Here is a 21,794-nt window from a genome sequence, read left to right as displayed (position 1 = left end):
TGTTCTTCCCCTGGCCCTCTGGCTCGGGGTCAAACCTTGGCTCTTCGGTTCCCCAGGTAGGCAGCCTTGGGCAAATTGCTCAGTCCCTCTAAATCTCAGTTTCTCATCTGTGAAACGGGAATGATGACACTTACCTTTCAGGGCTCAAGTCAAGATTAAAAGAGATGATGTCTAGAAAGTACTCGGCGGAATGTCTAGGACACAGTAATGCCAAACAACAGGAGCTATTTGGTTTTGTTTTTAGTGTTCATTCATTTACTTATTTAATTTCTGGCTGTGTTGGGTCTTAGTTGTGGCACTTGGGATCTTCAGTCATGGCATGCCGGATCTTTAGTTGGGCCATGTGGAATCTAGTTCCCTGACCAGGGATTGGACCCAGGCCCCCTGCATCAGGAGTGCTGAGTCTTAGCCACTGGACCACCAGGGAAATCGCTTGGTTTTGTTTTTTAAATCCTGGGGACAAAGGCAGGAGATGAGAGGAGGAAGAAGTTTCTTGCTGAGTTTAAAGCTTAAACCCCTAGGAGCGTTCTGCCTTGAAAATTCTGTCAGGTTGTTTGAGTCAAACCTGTTCTTGAATATTCTTCTGCAGTCTGCATTTTATGCCTCCTCCGTTCCCAGGAAGATCCCCTGGAGAAGGAAATGGCAACTCACTCCAGTATTCTTGCCTGGGAAATCCCATGGACAGAAGAGCCTGATGGGCTACAGTCCATGGTGTTGCAAAAGAATTGGACATGACTTAGCAACTAAACAACAAGAACAACAATACATGGAGGAGGGCATGGCAACCCACTCCAGTATTCTGGCCTGGAGAATCCCATGGACAGAGCAGCCTGGCGGGCTATACAGTCCATAGGGTTGCACAGAGCTGGACACGACCGAAGGGACTTAGCACGCACACCATTCCCAACAAGCTGGCGGCCTCCCCAGCTCAGAGGCTTCAACTCAGCCATTGGTTAATCCTAAACACTCCTGCCTTTGGGTCCTTTGGCTCTAAAGAGCTCTTCAAGATCTCGAAGACCAGCCTTGCAGGCAGCCCCTTTGTGCTTCAGGAATAACAATAGTGAGTCAGTCACTGAGCTCTGTGCTCAGGCTCTGAAGTAGCTTGCTTAACCTCATGACAACCTCATAAGATAAGTCCCAGCCCTACTGCACAGATAAGGACATGAAGGCTTAGAGAGATGAAATTATCTAGGAAGTGAGGAGAGAAGGGTCCAGAGCGTGGGGGACAGGAGGAGCATGTTTGGCTTCCCAGAGCCTTGGCTTCCTAGGCTGGGAGGGGAAAGGAAGTGAAGTGAAAGTCGCTCAGTCGTGTCTGACTCTTTGCAACCCCATGGACTATACAGTCCATGGAATTCTCCAGGCCAGAATACTGGAGTGGGTAGCCTTTGGGGCCTAAGGGCTGGATGGGCTTGATGATGATAATAATCCCTAGGGTGAACACTTACTGGGCACTCACTCTGGACCAGACACAGTTCTTCCAAGGGTTTTACCTGTGCCGTCTCATCTAGTCTTCACTGTGGTTATCCCCATTTCACAGATACAAAAACTCAGATCATGCTTAACTGGTGGAACTGGAATCCAAGCTCTGGCAGTCTGGCTCCAAAGTTTACCCAACTAACATTTTCCGCACCTTGATCTTATCAACCGTAATGGGTGAAGGCTTAAAAGCTTGTTCTCCACTCCAAACAAACTGTAGGGACTAAACAGCTCCAGGTGAACTGGATCAAGGAGACAATTCAAGTGAATTGGGATTTTTTTGCACGTAAGAAATTGAGTCTGAAAAGTTCTAATTACTGTCAACAGGAAAGGCTGCAGCTCTGGCATAGTGGTGTGTGCTGGGCCGGGGGCCTCGGGGAGGCAGGGACGAGTACACCTCTGCGGGCGGCTACACCGCGCATCCCGCCCACTGCCGGTGCTCCACCCTGGCAGGTGCAGGAAGGCAAGCGGCGCACCGCCAGACGCCTGCTCTAAAGGAACCCCCCAGGTCCTGAAAGTTCAAAGGCAAAGACATGAGACGAGTTTGGTATAAGATCAAAATCAGAACATCCCCCGCAAACTGGTGCTGCTTTTTTTGTGGGTGGCCAGAGCTGTTCATCTTTCTTATTCTAAACCTCCTAAGAGCCCCACTGACTGTGTGCCTGGCTCGGGGACCAGAGGTCTCAACCCTGCTCCATCGTATCATCTCAGGAGGCAGCTCTGTACTGCATGGTGGCTCCCGGCATGGACTCTGGAGTTAGACTGCCTGGGTCCAGATCCAAGCCTTGCCACTCATTCTATGCCTCAGTTTCAACATTTATAAAGTGGGGATAAGGATAACCAACATCATACAGTTGTTGTGAGTTAAACTACTGAGAACAAGGGTCCCATCATAAGTGCTCTGTTAGTATTTGATATTATTATTTCAGAAATAAAGAAACAAGGTTTCCTTAAGGTTAATGACTTTTCAAAGAGACAGAGCTAATAAGAGGAGGGAAGATTAAGATTCAGATGTTTGCTGGTTTAGCATTAAAGGTCCAGCGAGTGGTACTCTAGCAGGTAAGATCTGACTGGTTTTGTGGGGGACTTGACTTCTGATGATAGGATTGTTTATGCCAGGTGACTTGCAGACTTTATATCTAAGGTAAAACACAGATAGAGAAAAACAACAGAATGGGAAAGACTAGAGATCTCTTCAAGAAAATTGGAGGCATTAAGGGAATATTTCATGCAAGGAATGGCACAACAAAGGACAGGAACAGCAAGGATCTAACAGAAGCAGAAGTGATTAAGAAGAGGTGGCAAGAATACACAGAGAAACCATACAAGAAAGGTCTTCATGACCCAGATAACCACCATAGCATGGTCACTCACCTAGAGCCAGACATCCTGGAGTGTGACGTCAAGTGGGCCTTAGGAAGCATTACTATGAACAAAGCTAATGGAGGTAACTGAATTCCAGCTGAGCTATTTCAAATCCTAAAAGACGATGCTGTTAAAGTGCTGCACTCAATATGTCAGCAAATTTGGATAACTCAGTGGACACAAGACTGGAAAAGGTCAGTTTCCATTCCAATCTCAAAGAAGGGCAAAGAAAGTTCAAACTACTGCACAGTTGTGCTCATTTTACATGCTGAAACAGTTATGCTCAAAAGCCTTCAAGCTAGGCTTTAGCAGTATATGAATCAAGAACTTCCAGATGTAAAAGCTGGGTTTACAAGCGGCAGAGGAACCAGAGATCAAATTGCCATTATTTGTCAGATCATGGAGAAAGCAAGGGAGTTCCAGAAAAACATCTACTTCTGCTTCATTGACTATTCTAAAGCCTTTGTGTTCAGTTTAGTTCAGTCACTCAGTTGTGTCTGACTCTTTGCAACCCCATGAACTGCAGCACGCCAGGCTTCCCTGTCCATTACCAAGGCCCAGAGCTTGCTCAAACTCATGTCTATCAAGTTGGTGATACCATCCAACGATTTCATTTTTTTGGGTGTGTGGATTTGACTGTGGATCACAACAAATTCTGAAAGAGATGGGAATACCAGACCACCTTACTTGTCTCCTGAGAAACCTGTATGCAGGTCAAGAAGCAACAGTTAGAACCAGACATGGAACAACAGACTGGTTGCAAATTGGGAAAGGAATACGTCAAGGCTGTATATTGTCACCCTACTTATTTAACTTATATGCAGAGTGCATGATGAGAAATGCCAGCCTGGCTGAATCACAAGCTGGAATCAAGACTGCCGGGAGAAATATCAATAACCTTCGACACACAGATGATACCACTCTAATGGCAGACAGTGAAGAGGAACTAAAGAGCCTCTTGAGGAGAGTGAAAAAGCTAGCTAGAAACTCAACACTCAAAAAACTAAGATCATGGCATCCGGTCCCATCATTTCATGGCAAATAGAAGGGGGAAAAGTGGAAGCAGTGACAAATTTTATTTTCTTGGGCTCCAAAATCACTGTGGATGGTGACTGCAGCCATGAAATTAAAAGACGCTTGCTTCTTGGAAGGAAAGTTATGAAAACCTATACAGTGTATTAAAAAGCAGAGACATTACTATGCTGACAAAGGTCTGTATAGTCAAAGCTATAGTTTTTCCAGTAGTCATGCATGGCACCCCACTCCAGTACTCTTGCCTGGAAAATCCCATGGACGGAGGAGCCTGGTAGGCTGCAGTCCATGGGGTCGCTAAGAGTCGGACATGACTGAGCGACTTCACTTTCACTTTTCACTTTCATGCATTGGAGATGGAAATGGCAACCCACTCCAGTGTTCTTGCCTGGAGAATCCCAGGGACGGGGGAGCCTGGTGGGATGCCATCTATGGGGTCGCACAGAGTTGGACACGACTGAAGCGACTTAGCAGCATGCATGGATGTGAGAGTTGGTCCATAAAGAAGGCTGAGCATTGAAGAATTGATGCTTTTGAATTGTGATATGGGAGACTCTTGAGAGTCCCTTGGACTGTAAGGAGATCAACCCAGTCAATCCTAAAGGAAATCAACCCTGAATATTCATTGGAATGACTGATGCTGAAGCTGAAGCTCCAATAGTTTGGCCACCTGATGCGAAGAGCTGACTCACTGGAAGAGACTATGATTCTGGCAAAGACTGAGGGCAGGAGGAGGAGAGGGCGGCAGAGGACGAGATGGTTAGATAGCATCACTGACTCAATGGACATGAAATTGAGCAAACTTTTGGAGTCGGTGGAAGACAGAGGAGCCTGGCATGCTGCAGTCCATGGGGTCACAGAGTCAGACATAACTTAGCCACTGAACAACAACAAAAACACTGATACCTTGCAGGTGGCCAGGGCAGTTGTGTTAGTGCAGAGCCCAGACTTCGTAATCAGATGACCTGGCTTCAAAACCTGGTCCCACTAGTTACCACCAGCACGACTTGGACAAGTTAGACAACTTTTCTTTTGTTTCCTTTTCCTGTTTTCAGCTGTAGCTTGTGGGATCTTGGTCCCTCTACCGGGACAGAACCTACCTGCGCCCTCAGCAGTAAAGGCTCGGAGTCCCCGCCACTGGCCTACTGGGGAATTCCCTAGACAACTTTTCTGAACCTTGGTTTCCTCTTAGTAATGTGACTAACTACAGTACCTGCCTAATGGGATTGTTATAAAAAGAAAAGGAGGTAATTTGTATATGAGGTGTTTTTCTAAAAAATTATCAAAATGCTCAGTAAATGGGAGAACTGTTTAATAATTATTAACTGAAGTCCTGAAATTAAGGCGTCTTTGGGCCTAACTGAAGTCCTCAGCACAATGTCCAGATTATAGTACTAAATACCCGTTGAAAGAGCAAATGAATAAAACACGCACTGCACAGTGACCCGAATGAAAATTCACAGGGACGAGTTTCCGGTCAGCGTGTGAACAGAGACGGGGGATCTCCAGACACAGGAGGCGTGACTGGAAACTTAGGGTGGTGCGAGGAGGTGCCGGGTGCTGGAGATGGAAAACGTCCTGGTTGGGTAGGTAACCTGGCTCTCGGTGAACTGAATGAATTACAGCAGGTGTAACTACACTCCATGGCCTTGCTGACTCCTAGCACTTTCTTAGCAAGCACTCAATGCAATCAACCTGAATACTTATTTTCACTGGAACAGATCACCAGTTTTACCATGAAAATCAGAAGCAGCCTAGGGTTCACTTCTTAGGCATTCAGTTTACCACTGTTAAACTCTGGGGCTTCCCAGGTGGCGCTCGTGGTTAAGAACCTGCCTGCCAACGCAGGAAATCAAAGAGGCTCAGGCTTCACCCTGGGTCAGGAAGATCCCCTGGAGGAGAGCGTGGCAACCCACTCCAGCATTCTTGCCTGGGGAATCCCAGGGACAGAGGATCCTGGAGGGCGTCCACAGGGTCTCAAAGAGTCGGACACGACTAAAGTGACTTAGCATGCATGCACTGTTACAACTCTGGCAAGAATACTGGAGTTTTCAACATACCCAACCCGACTCAAAATATTCTTCTCTTGGCTGTCCCACTCTAATCCTAGAGAGTGATGGATGAGGTTATGATGGCTAAGAAAACTCATCTCGTCAGAAATTAGTCACGCCCAATATGCTCAAAGGCTAACTCCTTCTCACTTCCTTTCTTGGAAAAGAAGGATTGAAGACCTTCTCTTGTCTTTTTTCCATCTGGTCTTGCCTTCCTGCTGTGGAAACTCTAGGCTCTGAAGCTCTGTGGAGGCAGCTGAGTCATCTCTACATCTTCCTCACAGACCACCATGTGGGTCCACACATTTGCTCTGAAGAACTGCGGCGGTGTGTGGTTGAAGATTCAGATGCCTCTTTGCTCTTCCTGGGAAATGGTGCCCTTTCGAGGGTCAGAGTGGTGTCATGAGAGCAAAGATGAAGGAACAAGGGCTATATCTTTGTCCCTTACTCAGAGAAGCCTTCCCCCAAGCCTGACTGAATCGAGGGTTGTTTTTATTTTTATTACCTCTGAAAGTCTGGAGGAGGAACTGGGGTTTAGTCTGAGTTCATTTGCATGAGTGCCTTCAGGCTGAGGGCTGGGACAGGAGCCGGAGATAATGAAATGCTCCCAAGCCACCGGGAATCCCAGAGGACTGAATAGCCTCTAGTTGGTTGGCTGCATGATCTCAGTAGGAACTACCACAGAGCCCAGAGAACACCACAGCCCATGAGTGGACTCTCCAATTTTCAGCTGCCATTGTTTTTATGTTCTTTCATGCAGGGGTTATGAAGTCTCCTTCCAAATGACACTTGCCCTCCAGCCAGGCTGCTTTGCCAAGAGATGCTCGGAAGGACATGGATAATTCAGGGCATGACCATACCACCCCTTCCTTTCCCCGGGGCCCTGAGGCTTTGGTACCAGTCCGCAGCTGAGTAAATATCTCAGCGCTACTCTGCAAGGAGGGGAAGGGAGAGAGGGGGGAGTAGGGGGAGGAGGCGAGACACATGACAGCTTCACCCCTCATGTAGCACTGGGTACCATGAGACACAGGAAGACTGCAAACAGCCACGGGGGATGTTCTTGTCCAGCAAAACCTCAGAAGAAGGGCAGGCTGTGTTCTTAAATTTTATCTTCTTTGATAGCACGGTTGTTTTATGTTGTAAATGGAGGGAAATGATAGTTTACTGAAAGGGAAATGATTTTACAAAAGGAATGAGAGGCAGCAATGGCTTTGAGTGACACCTGTGGGGCATCGTTAATACTATTCTTTGCCAACTCGTTAGTCTCCGGACTATGCGAGGTATGTTCAAACCGGGGCAGAGAGCCAGACTCCTTCCTCTTCATATTTGATTATGACAAAGCCCAACACCAAGTGACTATTACTTCTTGACCAGTATATACATTCTAGGCAAAGTATTAAATCAGGTACAGTAACAATTTCACCCCGAATTTTAGAATGAACAAAAGAAATTCCCCAGGGGGACATCCCAGGGGGTCCAGTGGTTAAGAATTCACCTGCCAATGCAGGGGACATGGCTTTGATCCATGATCCAGGAAGATCCCACAGGGGACAACTAAGCCCGTGAGCCACAAGTCCTGAGTCCGTGGGCCCTAGAGCCCGGGCTCTGCAACAAGAGAAGCCACCACGCTGAGAAGCCCGCGCACAGCAGCTAGAGTAGCTCCCGGCTCACCGCTACTAGAAAAACCCCGAGCACAGCAGTGAAGACACAGCACATCCACAAATAATTACGTAAATCCCCCAGAAACTCTTTATATTATACAAAGATTTAAAGAGACGTGAGGATTTCTAATCAGGGTCTGAAAATTCTTCCCCAGGGATTGTGTTCGGCACATCCCAGCAGTCTGATCAGGTGAGGGGCTGCGGGACTGGACTGGAGGGCTGGGCTGGCACAGAAGAACCCTCCAGACTGGGCCAGACCCTCAGGGTGCCACCCTTTCTTCTGGACGTCATGATGCAGCTGCTTAGAGGTGGAGGACCGGGGCAAGGCCTGGGGCTGGCGGGGGCACTGCCTTAGCTCTGATGCTGACGTGAAACCCAACAGGCCGCCCATGCCCAGGCTGGGGAGCCAGGTGGCACTGTGGAAGGAGGCATCAGCTGGGAGAAAAGAAGAGTGTCTCTCCAGAAGCAACAGGGCTAGCTCCTCGGGCACGGGCATGGTCTCCAGACGGTTTACTGAGGACACGGAGGCAGCTCTCCCAAAGGGCCCAGTAGCCCTTCAAGGAAGCTATCTCAAGCCTAGCGTCGCGCTACTGTTCACAAAAGGGAGTGCCTTTGGAGGCAGAGGTTTCAGAGCCGAGGTGTAATTTTCATCCAGGAAGAAGCAGGGACTGCGGCAAACTCCTGTGAGCCACTCCTGTTCTTAATACAACAGAAACAGTCAAACAGGCACCAGAGCTGGAGGATGAAGTAAAGGTGACAGGAAAATCCTGCCCTCTCGATGGTGCGTATCTGGAACACCTCATTCAATTTTTGAAAAACGGGCAGTATTTTAAATTTTCTGCTGTGTGTGTGTTGGTCGCTCAGTCATGTCCGACCCTTTACGACCCCACAGCCTGCCAGGATCCTCTTGTCCATGGAATTCTCCAGGCAAGAATACTGGAGTGAGTTGCCAGTCCCTGCTCCAGGGGCACTTCCCCACCCAGCCTGAATCTCCTGCACTGCAGGCAGATTCTTTACCATCTGAGCCACCTAGGGTTTTAATGGCTGAAATGAGGATTTTCATGCCTTTTTTTTTTAAAGTCTGTTTTCCCACAAAGATACCTCCTGATATACAGAAAAGAACTTGGTCTGAGTTCTGCAAAGAACTAATTCTGTGATTCTGGCCACAGGTTTTCTGGACCTCCATTTCCTCACCTATAAAATAAGAACGTTGTGGTATGTGAGGGCTGAACAAAATTTTTAAACAGATACACTTTTAAAAGGGGCTTCCCTGGTGACTCAGTGGTAAAGAATCCACTTGCCAACGCAGGAGACATGGGTTGGATCCTTGGGTCGGGAAGATCTCCTGGAGAAGCAAATGACAACCCGCTCCAGTCTTCTTGCCTGGGAAACCCCATGGACAGAGGAGCCTGGCGGGCTGCAGTCCATGGGGTCGCAAAAGAGTCACACATGACTTTGTGACTAAACAATACAACAATGCACTTAAAAAAAAAAAAAAAAAAGGAAACCTTGGGCGCTCCCCAGCCATCTGGTAGCTCGGACTCCGCCCGCTCACCGCCAAGGGTGTGAGTTCAAGCCGCGGTCCGGGAACTAAGATCAGACCAGCCACAAGGTGAAGCCCCTGCTCTTCCCCCCCAAAAAGGAAATCCTATAAGGAAACTTAATGTATAACAGAGATAAAAACAAGCCTTTTCTTACCTAACTTTGTCCTCAACAGCCTTCACTAGAGGTGTGGGGGTGAGGAGGCTGGAGAAGGCCTGGAACTGCTTTAAAACGGTGGGCTCTACCCACGCACCCCAGCTCCCGAGCCCGTGCGCGGCGACTAGAGTAAAGCCTTCACTAGCAAGGAGAGGGGCCCACGTGCCTCAGCGAACGCCCTGCGTGCCGCAACTAAGACCTGACGCAACCAAAGAAACAAATACCTACGCAAGCAAAAGAACACGCCGGGCTCTGTGCAGGACGGCTTACAAATCGCTGGCCCTGACCCCTCAGTGGGTCTCATATAGCGTATGGCTAAGGGTGCGGGCTCCTGAATCAGCTGACCAGGATCTAAATCCTGGTGCTGAAGCTAAGTAGTCATGTAGCAATGAGCATGCCCATTAGAAATGGTAGTAAATCATCATATGAATATGAATAAAGATGATGCTAATACTAATCGTGAGGAGCTCTTGAGAGGATTCGAACAGGCGATTAAAAAAAAAGAGAGGGGTAAACTTCACGTTCTAGTGCACGGCACGCGGCAAACGTTCAGTAGAGTGTCTACTCCTGTGTCTGAGGCACGCAGGTGGGATGGCACCTGCAGAACAAAAGGCTCAGTTCATGGAAGCTCTCCAGCTCCAGCCAGTGGGTGGCTAGAACGATCTTACGCCTTATCTCATAATTATTTTATCTGGCTGCCTTTGTTCTTATTGACGAGTGAATAACAGACTTCCTGCCCCGAGGCAGGTGCACACCACCTTCCTGGATAGTCAGTACGCTGCCAACCCTCTCTTCTTACAATTAAAAGTAATGATGAGTCATATTTATAGAGAGACTGTATAATTATGCAAACCATTTTCATATGCATTACCACTTTTGATCTCCTTAAGAAACCTGTGGGGCAGAGAGAGGAAAGTGGTAATAAAAGTATTCCCATTTTTATAGATGAGGAAAGTCAGCCTCATTCAGGGATAAAATCACCAAGTAAGTGGTAGAGACAGGATGAGATCAAGCCTTCCCACTCCAGGGCATGGCCTCTTTCTACTATGGAGGCCAGTTCCCCGTGATGTCTTTTTCTTTCGGTCCATATGGTCCCTGGGACCCTGGGCTCTCGGCCTGCTTTTATTTCTCCTAGAGAATTCGGTAGTGAGAATGCAGTAAATGTTAGCTGCAAATGCTATGACTGTCATTTCTGTTACGTTGAAGTCTACTGCCAAGCATTCTACCTCTTTCTAGCATCCTTCTCCTAGGCTGACCCCAGGGTCAGATATAGTCTGTCTGGCTCCCAGCTTCCTGGTTGCCCCCCAAGTCAAACTGAGAGGGCCCTTCTATTTTAGGTGACCTGCTGCTAATCTCTAAAAGAAAATAGAGAAGGGAAACAAGCACAATAAACATGCTGAGTCATTAGAAGCCTGTGTCTGCAATGGTAACAGGCCCAGACATAGGTTAGCAAGAGAAAAGTATATTTGAATGTACATAAAAAATACTTCCAACTACCTTTTTTCCTTTTCCAATTTAAAATGAGGCTGACAACCTGAAACAATGTAAATCAATTATACTTCAATAAAACATATATAGTTAAAAAAATAAAAAATAAAATAAGGCTAAAAAAAAATTGGCATGGAGTTTTATAAGCTATCAGCAAAACTGTCTGATGAGGACTTGTCTGAGAAAGCAAGCCACAGAAAACAAAAACCAATAAAAGTTATTATTTTTCTGGGCTTTCTACTGTCCAAAGTAGCCATAGAGTAAATAAGAAGTGGGACAGATTATGCATTTGTTTTGCTTAAAATGCATTTTCCTTCTTTTCTAAATAAATATACTAAGAAGCAGTGGCTAACAGAGTTACTCACTGAGGGTGAGCTGAACCAAGACAGACTAAAAATAAAAAACAATCTAAGTTCCCTGGTTCTCAATGATGGCGCGAGTAGGGAAAGGCTGTTGCCAGCCTGTAGGCGTATTTATAAAGACCACAGCCTGTTCTCTTGTCAGAATCCACTAACTTCCACCAAGGATGATGCATTTCTGGCTACCCATGAACTGAAAAGACAGATTTCACAAACAAAAACAGCAGGAAGCAGAGACAGGGTTGGATGTAGATAAACACATGCATTTCTCGAGGTGAATCCACCTCTGTCTTTCCAGCTGTTTTCTGTCTTCTGCGGGCATATATAATGCACCGTCTCTATAATTATATGTATATGTGTGGGTCAGAGAAAGAGGTGTCCAGAGACAGAGAGGGTCTGACGTTTTTTGGGATTGGATGGGAAAGGAAATTGATGTTAGCAGTTTCTGTCCCTTAAAGCCATCCTCTTTGTTCGTCAGAGTATGGTTTTCCTGGTAGAAGAGTCTTTGCCTGTAACACAAGTGAATCACTCATCTCACTTTAATAAAGAACCAAATGCTAGCGGCTCTCCATCCTGGGAAACCACACAATGGTTGGGCTGTCTCAACTCGGATCCTCATCTTTCAGTGCAGCTGGCAGGCATACAAAAGGAAAGGAAACAGGTAAAAAAAAAAAAAATACCCCAGTGGCATCAAAGGATGAACCCACCCAGTTTCTTTCAGTCAAAAATACACTAGAAGACAAAGTCTGGTTACAGAGTTTGGATAAGGTACTCAGCGTGCCCATTGATGTGTGGCCTTCAATTGGGCACCAACTGTTTTTTTTTGTTTTGTTTTGTTTTTAATATTTATTTGGCTGCTTCAAGTCTTAGTTTCAGAGCACAGACTCTCTAGCTGCGGTGCTTGGGCTTAGCTGCTCTGAGGCATGTAGGATCTTAGTGCGCTGACCAGGGATCGCACGCATGTCCCCTGCATCTCAAGGCAGATTCTTCACCATCAAGGAAGTCCCAACTGGGCACCAACTCTTTGTACCTCAGTTTCTTCTTCTGTCATGCCTCACCTATAAATGATCAGGGTCGATTAGACTAAGTTTAAATATGTTTTAAAGTATGTAAGCATCATACCTTTTGAATTTTGTGACATTCATGTATAACCCATTTTAGAAAAATCAAACAAAAATATAAGCAGTGGGCAGACATCAATGGCTCTTAAAGAAGTAAGACCATAGAAACGGAAAAAAAGTAAGACCATTCAGAACTATATAAAAAACTGCAAATTATTTGGCTCAATAATCCTCAGAGTTCTATTTGGATCTAGCATTCCAGGATTCGTTAACTGTAATTCTCTGTGGTTAAGGCAGTAACCTAAAAAACAGGGAGGACACAATTTGAATCTAGGTGTCAAGGCTGTATATTGTCACCCTGCTTATTTAACTTATATGCAGAGTACATCATGAGAAATGCTGGGCTGGAAGAAGCAAAAGCTGGAATCAAGGTTGCCGGGAGAAATATCAATAACCTCAGATATGCAGATGACACCACCCTTATGGCAGAAAGTGAACAGGAACTAAAAAGCCTCTTGATGAAAGTGAAAGAGGGGAGTGAAAAAATTGGCTTAAAGCTCAACATTCAGGAAACGAAGATCATGGCATCTGGTCCCATCATTTCATGGGAAACAGATGGGGAAACAGTGGAAACTGTGTCAGACTTTATTTTTTGGGGCTCCAAAATCACTGCAGATGGTGACTGCAGCCATGAAATTAAAAGACACTTACTCCTTGGAAGGAAAGTTATGACCAACCTAGACAGCATATTCAAAAGCAGAGACATTACTTTGCCAACAAAGGTCTGTCTAGTCAAGGCTATGGTTTTTCCAGTGGTCATGTATGGATGTGAGAGTTGGACTGTGAAGAAAGATGAGCATGAAAGAATTGATGCCTTTGAACTGTGGTGTTGGAGAAGACTCTTGAGAGTCTCTTGGACTATGAGGAGATCCAACCAGTCCATCCTAAAGGAGACCAGTCCTGGGTGTTCATTGGAAGGACTGATGCTGAGGCTGAAACTCCAATACTTTGGCCACCTCATGCGAAGAGTTGACTCATTGGAAAAGACTCTGATGGTGGGAGGGATTGGGGGCAGGAGGAGAAGAAGGGGACCACAGAAGATGAGATGGCTGGATGGCATCACCGACTTGATGGACATGAGTTTGAGTGAACTCCGAGAGTTGGTGATGGACAGGGAGGCCTGGCGTGCTGCGATTCATGGGGTCGCAAAGAGTCGGACACGACTGAGCGACTGAACTGAACTGAGCACAGAACTTGCCAGAAGAGTGGGGATGCTATAAACCCATGTGATTGTCTTCTAGTACAGCACACGTAGTCACTAACGACATGAGATTTGGAATCAAAGACAGGCCTGAGTTCAAAATGCCTGTTATTTCCTTGCTATGTGGCATGGGCAAAATTCTTTGAGCCCTAGTTTTCACATCTGTAACACAGGGTAAGACTTCATCCTTCTCGGACTCCATCCAGTGGGGGCCCAAACTGCATCTCTTACTCACCCCTTGCTCAGACCATTCCAGCCACACGGCTTTGCTGTTTCTTGAATATGTCATGCGTGTTCTTGTCTCAGGCTTTTGTATCTGCTGTCTTCACTTGTCCCTGTATCGCGCTGACTTCCTTCAGGTCTCTCCTCAAATGCCATCCTAGCAGTAAAGCCTTTGGGGCCACAAGTATTTAAAACAGCCACTCCCCTACCCCTATTCCCCGTCTCATTCTCCTGCTTTATTTTTCTCCATAGTACTTATCACTGTATGATGTATTATATATTTTTTAACGGTATTACCTACTAGGATACAGTACTATTCTATTTATCTCCCTACTAGAATGTAAGCTCCAGGAAGGCAAAGATTTTGATTCTTTTATTCACTGTTGGTTCTCAATAAGTAACTGTTAGATGAACAAGACTTCCGTGATGATTAAGTGAGATGATGCTTGGGAAGCTCTTGGCATTCACTGAGACAGAATATGGCTGGAACACAGGTTTTGTTTGGTTTGAACTGTATTTTTTAATTTTTTGAGTTAAAACATTAAGAAATCAAGACAATTCCCATAATACAATCTAGGTTTCAGATATCCCTTTAAAAGCTTTTATAAAAATAATTTTATTTCTGGCTGTGCTGGGTCTTTGTTGCGGCGCTCGCTTTTTTCTAACTGTAGAGGGCGGGGCCTTCTCTCTAGACGCACTGTGGGGGTTTCTCAGCGCGGTGGCTTCTCCTGTAGCGGAACGTGGGGCTCTTGGGGGCACCGGCTCCAGTAGCTTCAGCTCCTGGGCTCCAGAGCACAGGCTCAGGAGTTACAGTGCATGGGCTTAGTTGCTCCTCAACTAATCCTGGATCAATCTTCCAGGATCACAGATCGAACCTGTGTCTCCTGCATTGGCAGGCGGATTCTTTACCACTGAGCCGCCAGGGAAGCCCTAAAAAAATTATTCTTAGAAAGGCCATTCCTTCACAGCCACGATCAGCTAAGCTGGGCAGAGGACGGCCTTGTCAGATACCCACAATGCATTGCACTAACACCTGTGCTCCATATATTACCTGTCTGGCTGCTGCAGGCATGTCAATTTTCAACTCCAGATGTAGAATTTCTCTCTGGAAGCATTTACGATAAAGATTTGAGCTATCTGACTAAACAAGTTGAAGATGAAAAGAAATAAACTAGATAACCTCATAATTATTCAGGGAGAGAGCAAAAAAAAATTGTATACAGTATGATCTCATCTTTGCTTTATAAGAAAAAAAAAAAAAGGCTATAAACTTGCACAGAAAAAAGAATGGGCTACATCAAAGTGTTAATAATGGTGGTTAACTCTGGGTTTGGGGATTATGGGTGATTTGCATTTTCTCACAATCAGAATAAAATGTATTTCACAAAAGCCACCCAGGCTAATGGTATGAAAATTACATCTCAGTAAAGCTGTCCAAGCAAGCAAGCAGAGCAGCCATCCATCCAGAGAAAATATCAATTCTGCATCTTCCTTCAGAAAGCCACTTGCATGTCCCTCATTCTCAGTGGCTCTGTCTGCCCTCTCTAAGTCACTTGGTTTTGTCCATAATGAAAAGAGTTTGCAAAGCTGATAATCATCTTTTAAAATCCTTAACATGCTTCTGGATCTTGTTATAATGCCATTTGGCTGTGTTTTATACATGCTCACAGTTTGGGCCCATGGGGCACAGTAAGCAGGGGGCGGGGGGTGGGGGGAGACACCTATCAAAGTCAGGGCTAAAACTGATCAGTTACAATACTAATCAGACTTCATTGCCTTTTAGTCACAGTTATTGATGGTTATTCCTTTCTACAGCCTACGATGATTCTCTGTTTCCTCCTGGGAACAGTGTGGCTGAGCAGAGGGAAAGGGAGGCTCAGGAGACTTGGAACCCTGCCTTGGCTCTGCTGGGCTACCTCATTGGAGCAAGCTCCTTACTCTTTAGGCCTCAGTTTCTTCATCTGTAAAATGGAGGTAATGATCAGTTACCTACTTGAGAGGAAGAGGCCAGATCCATGGCCTTGTGATCTCCAAGGCTCTTTTAAGTTACACAGCCACAAAATGGACTAAATTCCAATCCTGAGAACAAAAATGGATTTTCCAGGTGTCTGTAACCTACACAATAATACCTAATGCATTTTAAGTATTTTTTTTTTTTTTGATGTGGACCATTTTTAAAGCCTTTATTGAATTTGTTACAATATTTTTTATGTTTTTATGCTCCTTTTTTTATGTTTTGGTGTTTTGGCCATGAGGCATGTGGGAATCTCAACTCCCTGACCAGGGAGGGATCAGAACCCGCATACCCTACACTGGATAGTGGAATCTTAACCCTTGGGCCACCAAGGAAGTCCCACCAAATGTATTCACAACTTAACTAACAGGAAGTCTCAAATATCTAGATGCCAGTAAGCCTCTAAGTAGGCAAAAGAGATGTCACAAAGTTCACACACTAAAGCTTATGTGGTGAACGTACAGGCTTTCGAGAAATGCCCTGATTATATTCACAGTCTTTAATACGCTTGGCCGTCTAGTTCCTAAGCCCAGTACAGACCAGATAAAGTAACCTGGGAGAGGAAAGGAGGTATAAAAGGTAGGTGCTAGGACAGCAGGGAGAAGTTAGGCGTTAACAGCACGACAGAAACCTGATCAAGAGGAGAAATATTTAAAAGACAATTGATGCTTTTAAGGTACACTTCCATGAGCTTTGATGGCAGCCGTGTTTTCCAGCATAATGTAATTCATAAGTATATACTTAGATGCAAGATAAGTTCTATTTATGAATGCAGGGGGAAAAAAAGAATGCAGAGAGTGGTATTATATATTTATTTAAATGTATTTTGAAAAGATTTCCATGTAAGTTATATTAAAAACAATAAAAAATTTTGGTACTCTAACCATAAAACAGAAGGCTGTAAAACGGTAAAACTCTCCATCTGAGTTTTTCTATGTTTACTGTTGCTAAGCCACTCATTTATCGCTTTTTATCCACTGCCTCCTGATGTTGGTTATCTGTTTTTAAACTACCTTTCTGAATGTTATACACACATTATCTCATTTAATCCCTCATCACTGTCGTATTAGGTAAATATTGCTGTTCTCATTTTAGTTGCAGACACGGGGAGGTTAAGTCATTTGCCATTCCGGCTTTGAACCGTGGGTCTGCCTGAATCTGAAGCCTGTGGTTTTTAGTATTCCATGATTTATTAATAATATATGTGTCTGGTTGCCCCATTATACCAAAAGATTGCATCTTGAGAGTGAGGACCCCATCTCACTTGCTTTTATATGCCACAGGGACTGGCACATAGTAGGCACTCAGAACCTGTCCGTGGACTTCATTTCTCCATCTCCTTATAAAGATCTCAAGCCCTTAAATGCAATAGTGTGTCCCAACGTCTTTCCCGGTATGGTTCATGGAGCATGTGTATCCCAGACCTACAGAATCAGACTCCTCAGGATTAGGATGTGTGAATGTGCATTTAAATAAATAGCTCAGGTGACTTTTAATGTGTATCCAAGTTTGATGGGAGGACTTCCCTGGTGGTACAGTGGGTAAGGATCTGCCTGCCGATGCAGAAGACATGGGTTTGACCCCTGGCCTGGGAAGATCCCACATGCTGCCGAGCAACAAGAGCCGGAGCTCTGCAACTGGGGGAGCTGCCATGGCGAGAAGCCCCCGCACCACAGAGAGGAGCAGCCCCTGCTCACGGCAACTAGAGAGAGCCTGCCTGCAGCAATGAAGACCCAGTGCAACCAAAAATAAATGAATTAAGAAAAAACTCTTTTAAAATAATGTAAAAAAAAAAGTTTGATGGGACTTCCTTGGTGGTCCAATGGTTAGGACTCTGCTTCTGCTGCAGGGGGCCGTGGGTTCCATCCCTGGTCAGGGAACTAAGATTCCGCACGCTGCATGGCGCCGCCAAAAAATTAAAAAACAAAAAGTCTGAGAACTATTGACCTAGTGTTTGAAAGCACATTCTTTGGAGTTAGTCAATCCTGGCTTCAGATCTCAGCTCCATTACTTAATAGCTGAGTGATGTGGGCAAATTAGTTACTTACATTCTTTGAGCTTTAATTCCATCATCTTTAAAATGGAAACAACAGAAACATCCACCTCACAGGATTCTTGAAGGACAAAGTTCATCCATTTAGCAGGAGTCATGGAACGTCTACAACGTGCCCGACACTGCCTTTTAGGTGCTTAGGATACATTAGGGCACAAACAGACAAGTTCTTTGCCCTTCTGAAGCTTACCTTATGTTGGGAGAAGACATAAAATTATTAACTATATAGTAAGTAAGTTGAGTGGAAAATATAGAATAGAGCAAATTGGAGAAGGCATGTGAGGTAGCAGTTGCAGCATCGTATTATAGAAAGGAGTCTAGTTAGGTTTCATGAAGATGGTACCAAGCAAAGACTTGGAGAAAGTTAAAAAGTAACTTTGGCAGACATCTGAGGGAAAAGCCTTCCCGGCAGAGGGGACGGCCACTGCAAAGGCCGCATGGGAGGAACGTGCCTGGTGGTAAGAGGAACAGCATAGAAGCCAATGTGGCTACAGCCAGAGCAAAGCAGAAGGGACTAAGGGATGAGGTTGGAGAGATAACTGGAGTCAGTTCATGTGTGGCTTTTTAGGCCTACACGTAAGGATTAAATAAGATAGTCATGTTAGGTGCATAGAACAGTACGTGGTACGTAGCCAACATTAAACGGACGGTATCTACATCTGTGTTGACATGAATACCTTCTGGTCCCTAAGTGGAGCTAGTCTGGAAGGTCAGGCTACAGGGATAACAGCACCTTTTATGTGCTTTGGTGCGGTTTCAGAGTCCTTCAACGTTTCCCGAAGTACAGAAACCAAACAGATCAAAGGCCTGGGTGATCCCCAGCAGCCAGTAGAGATGGTTAATTCTCTGCAGGTGCTCAGAAAACTGAACTAACAGAGACACACAAAGTCAACATAGCATCAATAAAAGACAGGGAGAGGGTGGGGTGTGGATGGGGTGGGCTTGGCTAAAGGCTGAAACCAACAGAAGAGTCGTTAGTAACGCAACAGCAAAAGCAGTGGAGCATGGAAGCGTCACCTACGGCAGATGAAACACATTCTAATATCAATGAGACCACAAAGTCCAGAGAATAATGACTACAAACTGCTGGGGAGTGAGCCAGGGAGCCCAGCAACATGAACGCACTTGTATGGGGGGAAAAACAAATTAAGAGATTCAGGCAAAACTATCCTGTTTCCTGGTAGAGGAGGCTCTTTAATCTTTAATATCTCTCTCCTGACACGAGGCACGGATCTTGCCCCAACAAGACAAAGGATGGTGTCTGTGAAGTTAGCACTTCTCATTCCAGCAAAGGACTCCCGAGGAGATGGCTGCCATGTGGATGCCAGGCTAAAAGGATGCATTGGCTCAGTGCTACTGTTTCACCGCTGGGCATGAGTGTGTGCTCAGTCGTTAAGTTGTGTCTGACTCTTTGTGACCCCATGGATTGTAGCCCGCCAGGCTCCTCCATCCATGGGATTCTCCAGGCAAGAATACTAGAGTGGGTTGCCATTTCCCTCCTCCAGGGGATCTTCCCGACCCAGGGATCAAACCTGTATCTCCTGCATTGGCAGGTGGATTCTTTACCACTGAGCCACCTGGAAAGCCCTTCACAGCTGGGCAGATCGGAGCTAAGACACACCCACCCACCCTCCAGGGCTCTCACAGTGGAAAGAGCTGCCTGCAGAGCCCCGGAGCTCTGGAGAGGAATGTGAGCTCGTTGGGACCTGGAGGCAAGCAAGGGTGTAATAAAAGGTGTAATAAAAAGCAGATAAAGATACCCAGGCTGGGCTTTACACTGCGGTACACCTTGATGCCAGTTTCTTCTGGCACCTGCCCTAGGGAAAGCTAAGCCGGGGGCACTATCCAGTGGAAATCTGGAAGTGGGCATCCTTTGAGGCCTCAGTTATGCCAGCTTGGCAGGGAAGGGTGTCATATTGGTCTCCATGACCCTGACCTAATCTGCTCAAAGGCGATCAGTTTAGTCTGAGTCAGAGGAAGTGAAGAGAGCAATTCACTTTCTGTGATGTTTGACTCAACACATTCGGTTTGGAATTAAAACCATTATGAAAACCAACACGAGAAACCCCTGGGCTTTTATTCCATTCCTCAAACTATGCGTCAGACTGCCTTCTCCATCTCCTGAGAGAAACCATATATTTGCTTTGGGAGTTCTTAATTGCTACATTCCTACCGATTTCTTCAGTTAATAAATATTTAAGTGCCCACTGTGTTCCAGGGGCGAGGCGAGGCTCTGCAGGAACAGGAATGGTAAGACAAAAGTTCCTATTTTTATGGAGCTTGCTTGCTAGTGTGGGCGCGTGGGTGAAGAGAGAGATAAATGAAATACTTGCAGAAAGTGAGAAGGGCGATGGCATAAGTAAAGCAGGGCGGTGTGATGTGGAGTGACAGAATGTGAGACTCTAGACAGGGCGGTCAGGGAGAAGGTGTTGTCTGAGCCGGGGCCTGGTGGATGAGAAGGGGCCAGGCATGCAATCAGGGGGGGCGAGAACAGCACTCGCACAGCCAGGAGATGGGAAGGGGCAGCAAGACTGCTTTGCTTCCCGGGTCCCTGCTCTGCACACAAGTACGACTTCTCTGTCTCTGGCCATGCTACCATCTGCTAAAGAAATTGCTCTAGGAGGCCTGGGAAAGGAATGATACTGAACGAAAAGGAATCCCAAGGCTGACCGATTAGTACTGGAGACACGTGTTGACCCTGGGGGAAGGGTTGGGAGCATCAGTAGATACTATGATCCCAGAGCAAAGATAAGGCAAGGGCTGTAGGAATGAATCCTCCCCAACACTCCCACCCTCCTCTTTGTGGCCGCTCTTCCCTACTGTGGTTAACTGGCAAAGAGGCTCATGTGAATGAGCGCAGGATGTCCAGAGAGCAGCGCTATTTCACACATCATCATTTCAAGTCACCAGCCGGACAGGATTTAGCACTCTGTGTCTGGCAGCAACCAGGAGGGAAGCAGAGAGAATTCCATTGGACTATCCAGAGCATCTGACCCACAAATGAGGAGCGAGGAGAGCATTAAAACCAAACCAAACAACAACCATTCCTGAATGGTAGAGTGAGCCAATTCGACATCGAACAGAGATACACACACATATCCGGGCGCCTCGGAGGCAAAAGGTCAATTTCTTGTGCTGGTCCCTGATCTTCAGAATCCAAGTTCTTGATCTGAGCTCGGTCCCTCATTTCCAAGCAGAGTTGGGCCAGATGGGCTGCTCAAGGTCAACACTCCCTGGTCTGACTCCAGAGGAGCCATATGGCTGCAGTGGATGCTATCAAGGCTGGTGGGAGAGGAAGAGGGTGCAGGCAGAAGACAGGCTGTGTCCTCTAAAGATACAAGTTCTGATTGCTTGGTTTTTCAGTTGAAGAAACGGATATTTGCAGCCAGATCTTTATCTTTGGCAAGCCCACCACAGGTCCCGGGGTTGGGATGAAGGGACAGAATAAAGGAAAGGAGGAAATCCCCATCTAATGAGACGTAGGGGGGACTCAACTGTCCCGCCTTGTGGATTTCTAGTTCTCTTCATCAAGTCCAAGCCCACCCTCCCATGCCTCATCCTTCTCTCCTCTAAGTCCTTCTCACACAGTTGTTAGGTAAGATTTAGTAGGCAGAATGTGTTTGCAAAATCTGTTTTGTTCATTGGAACATGTTTATCTAGAAGGAAAGGGGTAAAAAAAATAAAACAAACCACAACCCTGTCCCTTCTCGCTATTTACTTTTTGGTGACTGTCTTCTGGGATTTGGAACTGGATAAACAGATGGCTTTCATGGAAGGAATCAGGCGAAACGCCAGGGTGTGTGTATATATCTTGGTCTCAGTGTATATACGGCAAATGGTTCCCATCCACACAGCTGTGCTGGTTTTGGAGGGATGTGAGGGGACAGTATCCTGTGGACGCGAGGACTCCCACTGCTCCAAGGTGTGGTGCTCCAAGGATCCCCTCTGAGGAGCACCTCCCTGGCAGAATCTTGGGTCATGGGGTGCCCGACGGTTTATAGAGTTCTAACCCCAGATACGTGACCCTGGTTTCATTTGCTGGCCTCTGGCTGT

The 21,794-nt window shown here is 46.1% G+C and overlaps 1 protein-coding gene and 1 long non-coding RNA gene across 4 annotated transcripts in view; both read right to left on the bottom strand.

Moving 5' to 3' along the window:
- The window catches only part of CSTPP1 (centriolar satellite-associated tubulin polyglutamylase complex regulator 1), a 210,219-nt gene that overhangs the window by 29,509 nt on the left and 158,916 nt on the right, over window positions 1-21,794 (bottom strand). The window lies entirely within an intron of this gene.
- On the bottom strand, window positions 245-1,633 carry LOC129627645 (uncharacterized). Its single transcript, XR_008702656.1, has 3 exons — window positions 1,491-1,633; window positions 566-627; window positions 245-453 (listed from the first exon to the last, which is right to left on the bottom strand). It is a non-coding gene; the product is annotated as an uncharacterized LOC129627645 (long non-coding RNA).

Source organism: Bubalus kerabau, chromosome 15, assembly GCF_029407905.1.
Source record: "Bubalus kerabau isolate K-KA32 ecotype Philippines breed swamp buffalo chromosome 15, PCC_UOA_SB_1v2, whole genome shotgun sequence".
Classification (NCBI taxonomy): domain Eukaryota; kingdom Metazoa; phylum Chordata; class Mammalia; order Artiodactyla; family Bovidae; genus Bubalus; species Bubalus kerabau.
This window is presented reverse-complemented; position numbering and strand designations above follow the sequence as displayed.